The sequence below is a fragment of the Muntiacus reevesi genome, chromosome 2 (genome assembly GCF_963930625.1).
Source record: "Muntiacus reevesi chromosome 2, mMunRee1.1, whole genome shotgun sequence".
Taxonomy (NCBI): Eukaryota; Metazoa; Chordata; class Mammalia; order Artiodactyla; family Cervidae; genus Muntiacus; species Muntiacus reevesi.
In genome coordinates, this window is record NC_089250.1 from 80922640 (window position 1) to 80934945 (window position 12306).

Consider the following 12306-nt stretch of genomic DNA (forward strand, 5'->3'; position numbering starts at 1 on the left):
AACGCTGGCCCCAACGCTCCTGTCAGACAAAAACTAATCAGAAAATGGGAAGATAAAGTACTAGAGCTGAAAGATCAAAGTCAGAATCCCTAACTCCCTTAAAAAGCCAGATTCCCTTGGAAAGCCATGACCCCATTACCTGGAGGGAAAGATGGCCACATGGGTGAGCTTCTCTGAGCATTAGCTTGTGCAGGTAGGTGGCAGCTCTCGCCTTGTGGCTGTGTAATTACATAGCAGCCCTGATCTCTTTGGAGCCCATGGGAGCCTCTCAACAGAGCCTGAATGACCATCATGAAGCCAGTCAGCACCTGTCCCATCCTCAAATGGGCCAGCAGAATTTGGGCATGCTCCTACTGGACCACTTGGAGATGTGGTCACTCAGCATGTCCCCTGACCCGCTTTATCCTGACATACATTTAAGGTGTACGCTGCAGCCCAGTGGAAATATAAAAAGGAAGTCAATTCCATGGGTTTTTCCTCACAAAAAGAAAGCTAAACAACGTCACTCAGGCCAAAGTAGCCTGAACATGAAATGTGAAGCTTCAAGAAAGTACTTAAGAGACTGCCTCCGGGCATCTCTGTTACTCAGGGCTCTGTCCCTCCCTGGATCCAGGAGAATCTGTGTGGGATTCGGCTCCCAGCTGCCTGCCAGCCTTGGCATCACCTCATTTTTTATTCAGGGGAACAACCAGGCCAGGAGAGCCTGGTCTGAGACTTGGCCCGCTACACCGAGAGCCTGTCTAAGTTGGTGTTCCTCCCCATTTGGGGCCAGACTGAATGCCCTCTCAAAGGCCTTCCCCTCACAGCAATCTTATAGCCCAGAAAATGCAGACAACCACCTGAACTGCTGGCCTACACCGCTGCCTCCCCTGGTCCTGGGAAGTGGGAATCTACACTGTTGTTGACTTGCGCTGCAGCCCTGGGGAGCCCTGCTTGGGCAGTCAGGCAGGAGGTGCTGGTGCTTACAGGCCTTGGTGTACCCCAGACATTCTCTCCTGCTCACAGCCTGATTCACTCCCTAGAATCCAGCGAAGCCTCCTCCACCAACCTAATCGGGTCCATTTACCTGGGAATGGGCAGAGCTGTGAGGTGCAGAGTAGGGGTGGCCCCACCCTAGCCTCCCCCTGGGGTAATGGCTGTGTCTCCACTAAGGCTTGGCTCCCATGTTGGGGGGCCTCCCCTGAGCATCAGTTCCCCACTCCACCCCATCCAGCCCTCCTGGGACCCTCTGCTGCGTCCCCTCTCCTGCCAGGGCTGAACCGCCCCTCCCTCAGCACACTCCTTGTGTCTGGATTCCAGCCCTGACATCATCTCTGCTCTGGCAGAGCCCAGAGCAGCAGACCCAGGACCCCACACAGGGAGGCAGGTGAGGCCACTCAAGGAGGTTACCACCACATGTCAGGGGTCCCAGCACCTCTCCCCACCTCTCCCCAGGCAGGGCCCAGGCCCAGGCAGGCAGCAGGGAGGGGCATCTCAGGGCAAGTCTGCTAGCCCCACTCCCTCCAGAAAACAGGCTCTGCTCCATCTTCATGTATTTATAATAGCCCTTTCTTGTTTTCTGTCAAGCTGTGTTCTCTGTTTATCAATAAAATCAATGACATAAATCCCACACCAGGGGCTGGTTGGAAATCTCTGCTGCGAAACATCTCCTTCTAAAGTCCTCCTTCTTCAAAGAGTTCTTTCTGAAAGGAAGTAATGGTCTCTGCCTGCACAAGAGCCTTGGGGGACACAGAAAGGAGCTCTCAGGAGAGGACCTAGGCCAAGAGGTCTGGGAATGGACCTCATGGGGCTCCTGGACCTGCTCTGGAGCATTGGAAGTGGGATGCAGATTCCAAGGCCCCTTTTCTTGCAGGGTCTTGCCCTCGCAAGGACCATGACAAGCCTCGCATCTCTCATGGGAACCCTAGCGCCTGTTGGAGTCATCAGAGGTGTTCACAGGCATGGGGTCAGCACAGTAGTGGGGGATTGGTGGGGAGAGGAGCATTGGGGACTAAGAGTCCTCGGAGTCAATGAATTCCATCCCTCTAAAGGGAGGCTGGTTCGGGGTTTCTGGACTCCAGGGAGGGCAGACAGGACACCCGGGATGCACTGAATCTGTTCCCAGTCTCTCCGAGGGCCTTGAATCTTCTGGCGGCCACCGGCATACAGCTGGGCAGGGGACACACCCCGAGAGCAGTTATGAATTAAATGGTATCCTCCCCAAACGCCTGTATTGAAACCCTGGCTCCTAATGTCACTGTATTGGGAGACAGGGTCTTAAGAGAGATGACTAAGGTTAAATGAGGTCATAAGAGTGGGGCCCCTACAGGACTGGCATCCTTATAGGAAGAGGAAAAGACATGGAGAGCTCTCCACCCCTCTCTCTCCCTCTTCGCTCATGCACAGAGGACAGGGCATGTGAGGACACAGCAGAAGGTGGCTGCCTGCAATCTGGGAAGAGAGGCCTCACCAGAAACCAGCCGCCTCCAGAACAGTGAGAAATCAATTTCTGTCATTCAGCTCCCTGGTCTGTGGTGTCTGGTGTGGCAGGCTTAGCTGACTGAGGCAGTGGCCCAGGAGGAATGTTCTGGATAGGAAGGTGCTCTGGGCTGCGAGGCTGGAGGAGCCTCACAGGGGTAAGATTAGCAAGAGGCACAGGGGGCACAGGTGCCTGGAAGTGGGGCCCATGTGGACGGGGGCTTGCGGGACCCCTCCCCCTGCAGTCCCCTTCCCCGGAGAGGATCCTTCCCCTGGACGACCCCTCTGAAGCCAGGAGACGTATTGGGGCCAGCGGGGAGCTGGATCCTGGTGCTCAGCAGTCCTCCACTGTGCCTGAGACCACTGGTGACAACTTGATGGCAAAACTGGCTTAGAGGGTTGAAAGTGCAAGGTGACCAACACGCCCTGGAAGCTAGCTCTGGGCCAGCTGTCACGGGACAGGCACAATCAGGTGTTGCTCTTGGCTAGGGATCTGAGAAGAGGTCTCCATGGGTTCTGACCCCCAAGGTGTGACCCATGGCACAGATGCAGGCCCTGGCTGCCTCCCAGTGGGGAGTGTGGGCTCACCCTGCTGTACTCCCGGAGGTGCTGGGCACACAAATTGCAGAGGCACTAGGGTCTCCAAGGCTGCATCCTTTGTGTCCCCTGGGGCTCCCACTCCTAGTAGATGCATCTATTGGACAGCTGCAGGTGTTCTGGGCCGGGGGCCCCTTGGCATGCAGCCCTGGGGTCCTCAGAAATGGGGCTCAACCCTCTGTCTATGGCCAAACATGGGATAAGTTTGGCCCTTTTGTGGAAGTCAGCTGTCTACTTTCCATTTTTTCTGCCACCAGTAATACTTATCCAATGTCAGCCTTGTGCCAAACACTGTACTGGGCATTTATGACCCTGTGAGGTAAGTACTCTGAAACCCAGATTTCACAGGATAAGTAGCTTGCCCCATGCTGGTTGAGTTTCTGAGTTGAGTTTACACCTCAACCCATTGAATTTCACAGCCCAGGCTGCCTCTCTTCATAGCAGCACTGACCTTGGAGGTGGCTCCCTCAGCCCATGGCTGCTGACCTCACAAACCCCAGAAGTGCTGGCTGAGGCAGTGTGGTCCTCCCCTACCTGAGGGACCCTTCCTGGGAGCATGGAGGAATGAATCTTTTCTGGGTACCATGGCCCCAGGGCTCTGTATCACCCCAATGCTTGGGTTCTGTATTAGTCAGGGTTCTCCAGAGAAACAGACCAATGAGATATTCTACCTACCTATACATCTATCTAGAGAAATTTATTATGAAGAACTAGCCCACCTAATCGTGGAGGCTGAGAAGTTCCAAGATCTGTAGTTGGCAGCTGGAGACCCAGGAGAGCTAATGGTCTGAGTTCTAGCCTGAAGGCTGACAGGTTTGAGACTCAGTATTTCAGTTCAGGCCTGAAGGTCAGAAAAGATCAACATCCCAGTTCAACTATGAGGCAGGAAGAATTCCCTTTTGCTTCAGGGAGCGCCAGCCTTTTGTTTTATTCAGGCTTATGAGTGACTGGATGAGGTCCACCCACATCAGGGAGGGAAATCTGCTTTCTACCTTCTACTGATCCAAATGATAATATCCTCCAGAAATAGCCCCAGGGACTGCGTGCATGCTCAGTTATATCCGACTCTTTGCAACCCCATGGACTGGGCTGTAGCCTGCCAGAATCCTCTGTCCATAGAATTTTCCAAGCACCAATAATGGAGCGGGTTGCCATTTCCTTCTCCAGGGTGTCTTTCCCATTCAGGGACTGAACTCAAGTCTCTTGTATCTCCTGCACTGGCAGGTGGATTCTTTACCACTGCACCACCTAGGAAGCTCCAGGGACACCATTGACCAAGTCACATGTTGACAGGTAAAATGCAAATATCTTGTGCTCAGAGACTCCAGGCCCAGGAGCCCCGCAGATGCACCAGCTCCCAACCATACACCCTGCTTCAGGACAGGCTTTGACTGGATGGCCTGGATGTGGGTGACAGCACTTAAGAGCACATCTCCTGAGCATGCCCTTCACACTCTGAGCCTCCTTCCTCCTCTGGACATGGGTGTACAGTCCAGGACCAGTGACCCAGGCAGGAGAGACCAGGGCACTGGGGTTTGAAGAGGTCCCACAGTCAGTTCAAGTTACTGCTGGGATCTGAACCCAGTGCTCTGGCGCCCAGCCCCAGACTGTCCTGCCTTCTGCCTCCTGCTGGGGATGGAGTGCTTTCCCCACTCCTGCTGGCTCGTGGCTATTTCTGAAGCTGGGTGGCCTGCCCGTCAGGGTCCTTGGAACAGTCTGGGATATGAAGAGGAAGCTGATGTTGAATGGGGGGTCTGGGGGTGAAGAGGACGACTCCCTCCTGCCAAGAGAGGACCATGTCTCTCCCTTGAACCCACCAGGAGCTGGCCTTGTAGGGGGCAGGCCAAGACAGTCAGTCAGAGGAAGGCTGGATGGCCTTAAAGGGGGAGAGTCTCCCAATGCGTTGGCAAGATGACTCCCCCCACCATGGAGACCCCTAGACTTGGTATAAGATTCCAGACAGAATGATGTTCACATGCAGTTTAAAAACAACTCCTTCTAAAAATCAGTATAGGCTTTTACATACTGAAATGATTCTGGTACATGGTGAGATTTGTAGAACTGAGTCCAAAGTTCTGTGTGTGTGTGTGTGTGTGTGTGTGTGTGTGTGTGGTGAGGGGTGAGGGTGGCCCTAAGGATTTCAACTAGAGAGGATGGCCTTCAAGGTTCTGGAGAGTAGATCCAGGGTCCTATTAAGGCTGACACACTTTAAGTATATATATATAATTAAAAAAAAAAAATATATATATTTTTTCTTGGCTGCACCTTGCAACATGTGGGATCTTAGTTCCCCAACTAGGGATTGAAATCAAGCCCCTTGCATTGGAAGCACAGTCTTAACCACTGGACCTCCAGGGAAGTGCCAAGGTGACCCACTTTTGACAGGGTCCTTGAGGGCTCAGGACCCAGAGATAACAAGGTACATTCCTGGGAGGGAAAGCCCTGGCCTATGGCTGCTCACAGGTCCACACCCTCCAGGCCTCAGAGACCAGCACACCCATCCCCTGTCCTCTAGATGAGGCCCCTCAGGGGAGAGGTCTCCTGCCAGGCCCCAGATGCCAAGACCAGCCAGGTGCTGGTCACTGCCCCATACTGGACCCCAGGAGTTAGCTCCTCCTTCTCCATTTGTGCTGTGTCCAAACACCACATTGGCTTTGTTATCACTTTCTGTAAATCAATTCACTTCTTAACCTATTCCAATCCCAAAGAAGGGCAATGCCAAATAATGTTCAAACTACTGCACAACTGCACTCATCTCAATGCTAGAAAAATAATGCTCAAAATCCTCCAAGCTAGGCTTCAATGGTCCGAGAACTTCCAGATGTTCAAGCTAGATTTAAAAAAGGCAGAGGAACCAAACATCAAATTGCCAACATCTGTTGGCTCATAGAAAAAGCAAGAAAATTCCAAAAAAATCTACTTCTGGTTTATTGACTATTTAAAGCCTTTGACTGTGTGGGTCACAACAAACTGTGGAAAATTCTTCAAGAAATGGGAATACCAGATGACCTTACCTGCCTCCTGAGAAATCTGTATGCAGGTCAAGAAGCCACAGTTAGAACAGGACATGGAACAACAGACTGGTCCAAATTGGGAAAGGAATACATCACAGCTGTATATTGTTAGCCTGCTTATTTAACTAATATGCAGAGTACATCATGTGAAATGCCAAGCTGGATGAAGCACAAGCTGGAATCAAGATTGCCTGGAGAAGTATAATAACCTCAGATATGCAGATGATACCACCCTTATGGCAGAAAGTAAAGAGGAACCAAAAGCCTCTTGATGAAGTGAATGAGGTGAGTAGAAAAACTGGCTTAAAACTCAGAAAACTAAGATCATGGCATCCAGTCCCATCACTTCAGGTCAAATAGATGATTAAACAATGGAAACAGTGACAGACCTTTATTTTCTTGGGCTCCAAAATCACTGCAGATGGTGACTGCAGTCATGAAATTAAAAGACTCTTCCTCCTTGGAAGAAAAGCCATGACCAACCTGGATAGCATATTATAAAGCAGAGACATTACTTTGCTAACAAACGTCCATCTAGTCAAAGCTATGGTTTTTTCAACAGTCATGTATGGATGTGAGAGTTGGACCATAAAGGAAGCTGAGAGCTGGACAATTGATGCTTTTGAACTGTGGTGTTGGAGAAGACTCTTGAGAATCCCTTGGACTGCAAGGAGATCAAACCAGTCCATCCTTAAGAAATTCAGTCCTGAATATTCACTGGAAGGACTGATACTGAAGCTGAAACTCCAATACTTTGGCCATCTGATGTGAAGAACTGACTCATTGGAAAACTGATGCTGGGAAAAATTGAAGGCAGAAGGAGAGGGGGATGACAGAGGATGAGATGGTTGGATGGCATCACTGACTCAATGACCATGAGGTTGAGCAAGCTCTGGGAGTTGGTGATGAACAGGGAAGCCTGGCATGCTGTAGTCCATGGGGTCACAAAGAGTCGGACATGGCTGAGTGATTGAACTGAACATCTTAAGAAATGTCAGCCTTCAAATCAGTCTTTCAACCTTACTGAGGGTTCTTCTCCCCTCTTCTCCCCTCATGAAGATGACTCATGGAGATGAAGATGGTTTGGATAGCTCCTGACTTAAGGAGTCAAGCTTTGTTCTGCAGCTTCTCACTGGATGGTCCCGAGTCTGCCGTGAGGTAGCCCCGGCCCAGGAGGACAGGGTTGGTCAGGCCATTCTCTGGGAGCCAGGCTGCCCTGGGCTGATCTTGACCACAGCCCCACAACTTTCATTGAAATGTCTTTTTCTTTGTAAAGCCAGGTCACGTGCTGTGACTGACCAATCTTCATATGACAGAGGATTCAATAGAGTAGAGTGGGCTTCATCTTCTCCTGTGTCTTCTCCAAGTGGCCACCTTTATCCCCATGACAGCTGGTGTCTGAAAGTCCACATTGTCTTGGGATGTACACATTCACATTTAGTATTTATGTGACAGGATTCCCCCATCCTCTTGCCTTCTACCTATTTCTGCTTCTGTGTGACACTTGCTACCAATATAAGGCTAGATTTTCCTTCTGTGTCCAATCTGACAGTCTCTGTAGAGTACATGTATGTTTATTGTTTCCACTAAACTATGAGAATTTAATTCTACCTTTTAATTTTTGTCCTGGATTTTTCTAGACTTGTATTTTCCCTCTCCTTCCTAACTCCTATTAGAATGACTAAATTTTCTGTCTTCCCTTTTCCTCTTCATAGTGGTTTGGAAATTATTAATGGCTGATAACGGTAGGCCTGTCAAGTAGCTTCACTCATTATGACCCCATGAACTATAGCCCACCAGACTCCTCTGTCCTTGGGGATTCTCCAGGCAAGAATAATGGAGTGGGTTGCCATTTCCTTCTCCAGGGATGGAACCCACATCTCTTATGTCTCCTGCATTGGCAGGTGGTTTTCTTTTTTTTTAATCCCTGGCACCACCTGAGAAGTCCTCCCAAGGATACAACCACATGCTAATCCCAAGAAACTGTGAATATCATCTTTTAGCAAAAGATGTGATTAAGTTGATGATCTTGAGAGCAGGAGCTTATCCTGGGCTCTCTCAGTTCAGTTCAGTCACTCAGTCACGTTCAACTCTTTGAGACTCCATGGACTGCAATACGCCATGCTTCCGTGTCCATCACCAACTGCCAGAGCTTGCTCAACCTCATGTCCATCGAGTCAGTGTTGCCATCCAACCATCTCATCCTCTGTTGTCCCCTTCTCCTCCTGCCTTCAGTCTTTCCCAGCATCAGAGTCTTTTCCAATGAGACAGTTCTTCACATCAGGTGGCCAAGTATTGGAGTTTCAGCTTTAGCATCAGTCCTTCCAAAGAATATTCAGGACTGATTTCCTTTAGGATGGACTGGTTGGATCTCCCTGCAGTCCAAGGGACTCTAAAGAGTCTTCTCCAACACCACAGTTCAAAAGCATCAATTCTTCGGTGCTCAGCTTTCTTTACAGACTAACTCTCACATCCATATATGACTATTGGAAAAACCATAGCTTGACTAGGTGGACCTTTGTCAGCAAAGTAATGTCTCTGCTATTTAATATTTAATATGCGGTCATAGCTTTTCTTCCAAGGAGCAAGCATCTTTTAATTTCATAGCTATAGTCACCACCTGCAGTGATTTTGGAGTCCAAGAAAAGAAAGTCTGTCACTCCATTGTTTCCCCATCTATTTGCCTTGAAATGACGGGACTGGATGCCATGAACTTAATTTTTTTGAATGTTGGTTTTAAGCCAACTTTTTCACTCTCCTCTTTCACTTTCATCAAGATGCTCTTTAGTTCTTCTTCACTTTCTGCCATTAAGTGTGGTGTCATCTATGTATCTGAAGTTATTGATATTGCTCCTGGAAGTCTTGATTCCAGCTTGTGCTTCATTCAGCACACTATTTTGCATGATGTACTCTGCATATCAGTTAAATAAGTAGGGTGACAGTATACAGCCTTGACATACTCCTTTCCCAATTTGGAACCAGTCCATTGCTCCATATCTGGTTCTAACTGTTGCTTTTTGACTTGCATACAGACTCCTCAAGAGGCAGGTAAGGTGGTCTGGTATTCTCATCTTTTTCAGAATTTTCCACAGTTTGTTGTGATCTACACAGTCAAAAGACTTTAGCGTAGTCAATAAAGCAGAAGTAGATATTTTTCTGGTTTTCTCTTGCTTTTTCTGTGATCTAATGGATGTTGGCAATTTGATCTCTGGTTCCTCTGCCTTTTCTAAATCCAGCTTGAACAGTTTGAAGTTCATGGTTCATGTACTGTTGAAGCCTGGTTTGGAGATTGAGCATTACTTGAGCACCCAGGCTCTCTGGGTGGGCCCAAATGCAATCACATATATCCTTATAAGAGGGAAGCAGAGGGAGTTTTCAAATAGACCTACACAGGCAAGAAGGTCTTATGAAGATTGGCAGAGATTGAAGTAATGTGATTATAGGCAAGAAATGCTAGGACAGCCACCAGAAGCTGGATGAGGCAAGGAAAGATTCTCCCATAAATCCTCAGGAGGGAGCCTTCTTGATTGACACTTACTTTCTGTCTTCTGGCCTCCAGAACTGTAGGAGAATACATTTCTGTTGTTGTAAACCACCAACTTTGTGTTAACTTGTTATAGCAGTCACAGGAAACTAATACAGCACTTATCTTGTCTATGTCTATTACTTTAGTAAGTTGCCTGAAATTCTTTGCCTATATGCTGGAGCATGCAGACTCTTCATGGACGTAGTTAACCACTCCCTGCTCCTCCTGAGTGGGCTGGGCTTTGCTTCTCAGTATATCAATTCCCATTTTCTCTCATGGGCCCAAGCTCTTGACACCTCTCCTGTAGGGACCTTTAAAACTGGAAGCAGGCCAAGATGCTACATTCACCAAAGGGCCAATTTATGGAAAATCAATTTGCTGAAAGTCAATTTTTCAAAAAAATCAATTTGCTGAAGACAGAATTTGCCAGATGACCAATATACCAAATTTCCCAATTTAAGAACAGTCTGTTTCTTTGGTGATAATAAAGTGTGCAGCTATTGGGTGGTATAATTTTCAACAGTTTCTAAAGATTTCTGTGAAGTTTTAACTGACTGTTGCGTTTCCTGGCAGCCCCCTAAGGAAGACCCAGCTCACTGCATGCTGAGTTTGCAGGCTGCAGTCAGTGTTTTGTGAGTGTATCCAAGCCCTGGTCCTGGCTAGGCAGCCGTCCTCTGCCCGGCTCTGGTTAGCACAGCATCAGATCAGCGCCTGGGCTTCCACTCTGATGTCTCACTCTTCATTTCTGTCCTTGGAAACGCCTCTCACCTTCTCAAAAGCTCAGTCATGCATTTAAAGGGTGTTTGTAATATATTGCCCAGTCTTTCTAAGTCCTGTGTGGAGGGGGATGGGGTGGGGTAAAAGATGTCTGAGGTCTCCAGGATTGAAATGGAGCCTGCTGTGCCCTTTTTCTGGACAAGGAAGCTGAGGCTGGCATCAGGAAACTCATCCTACAACAGTCCTGCAGTCACTGGGTTGCAACTGAGATTCGACCCTGGGTATGCCTCCTGGGGGTTTCCCAGATGGTGCTAGTGGTAAAGAACCCAGCTGCCAATGAAGGTAGACATAAAAGATGTGGGTTCAGTCCCTTAGTTGGGAAGATCTCCAGGAGGACAGCATAGCAACTCCATATTCTTGCCTGGAGAATCTCATGGACAGAGAAGCCTGGTGGACTATGGCCCATAAGGTCACAAAGAGTTGGACACAACTAAAGCAACTCAGCGTGCACACACTGCCTCCTGATTCAAAGGCTCTTCCTTTGAACATTCAAATCCTCATCAGGGTCCACAGAGTGGCTTTGAGGAGGAGCAGCTGTGAGCCCCCTTTGGCTCCAGGGCTCTCTAGTTGTCTGACTATCCATCACGGGGACCCTGGCACCTACGATATACATTTTCAGTGGATTGTCACCACAGGTGTGACACTCAGCACTCATGCAGTTTGCAGATGAGTAACTGAGGCTGAGTGGCAAAAATGGCCTCTACCTTCCCCTGCTCGGCGAATGGCAGAGCTGGAATGCTCACCCAGTCTCCTGACTCCTCTGAGGCTGGCGGTGTCCTCAGTGGCGTGTGTTTCCACTTTCACACTCCGGTACAAGATGATCTGTGAGGCAGAGGGCAGGGGGCCTGAGCCAGCACTGCAGCTCGGGGCAGCCTGGTCCAAAGAGAGGTGGCTGTGTTTCCCTATACCTTGGTGGGCCCACCACCATTGCTGAGTGGGGGTGCCTCTTATAACCTTGGGAGGGCAGAAACCTCCCCAGGCTTCTAGCCGTGGAGCCCACGTGGGGACTTTGAACCCTGGTCAGGAAGCCTTCTCCAACCCCCACTGCCACCAAGGTGTCTGGAGAAAGCAGCCCAATGCTGGGCTTTCTCTGGGTCTCAGTCTCCTGGCATATAGAACAGGGTAGGATTGCCTGCCCTGTCTTCTCTTAGGTCCAGACTTTGCTGTGCCTGTTTTCCCCACCCTTGAGAAGGTGTTAGTGCAGAGGAAAGGCCATGGGCAATGACTGCCAGGAACCTCCCAGATTAACGGGGGATGGGCCAGAGTTGGAAGCTGTTATGGTGTTGGGAACGGCCAACGGCTTCAACCCTGCTTGTCCACTTGGGCATCTTGGTTGTGACTAACTGAGTACTGTGTTAAGAAAGATCCTGAGAACACACGTGGGCTCAGAGAGCAGCGGGGCTGCAAGTGATTACCAATGCCCTCCTCGGGGCAGGAGTGCCTCTGTGTAATGCCAGCTTCACTGCCCACCTTGTCTCCACAGATGGCCGTGGTGAAGGCACAGCAAGAAGGAAAGGGCCTGGAGGCTCTGCCGTGGGCCTAGATCTCCTGCCCCCAGCCTGGCACACCGTGGAACCACCCCAGCTGGTTCTTGGGCCTCTTCTTTAGAGTGGTGGCAGGTTCTGCTGCACTGGCTCCATCTCGGGAGTGCAGGTTAATGTGCTGTTACATATTGCATGAGGCAGCCTGCTGATAAAGCACCCGAGATTCTTGCTTACAGGCAACCCAACCCCTGGACTCAATGCCCAGAGGGTCCCATTAGCTCAGCTCTTGGGTCGATCACACCTTGGAAAGGCCCGGCCAGACCGAGCCCGAAGTCCCCCCTGAACACTTAGTGTCGGAGGAACAGGCTTCCTGTCCACTGCAGGCCAGAACTCCGGGCACCTGAGCTATTGCTCTGGGAAGCAGAGCCTAGATGTGCCCAGCTGGCAGCCC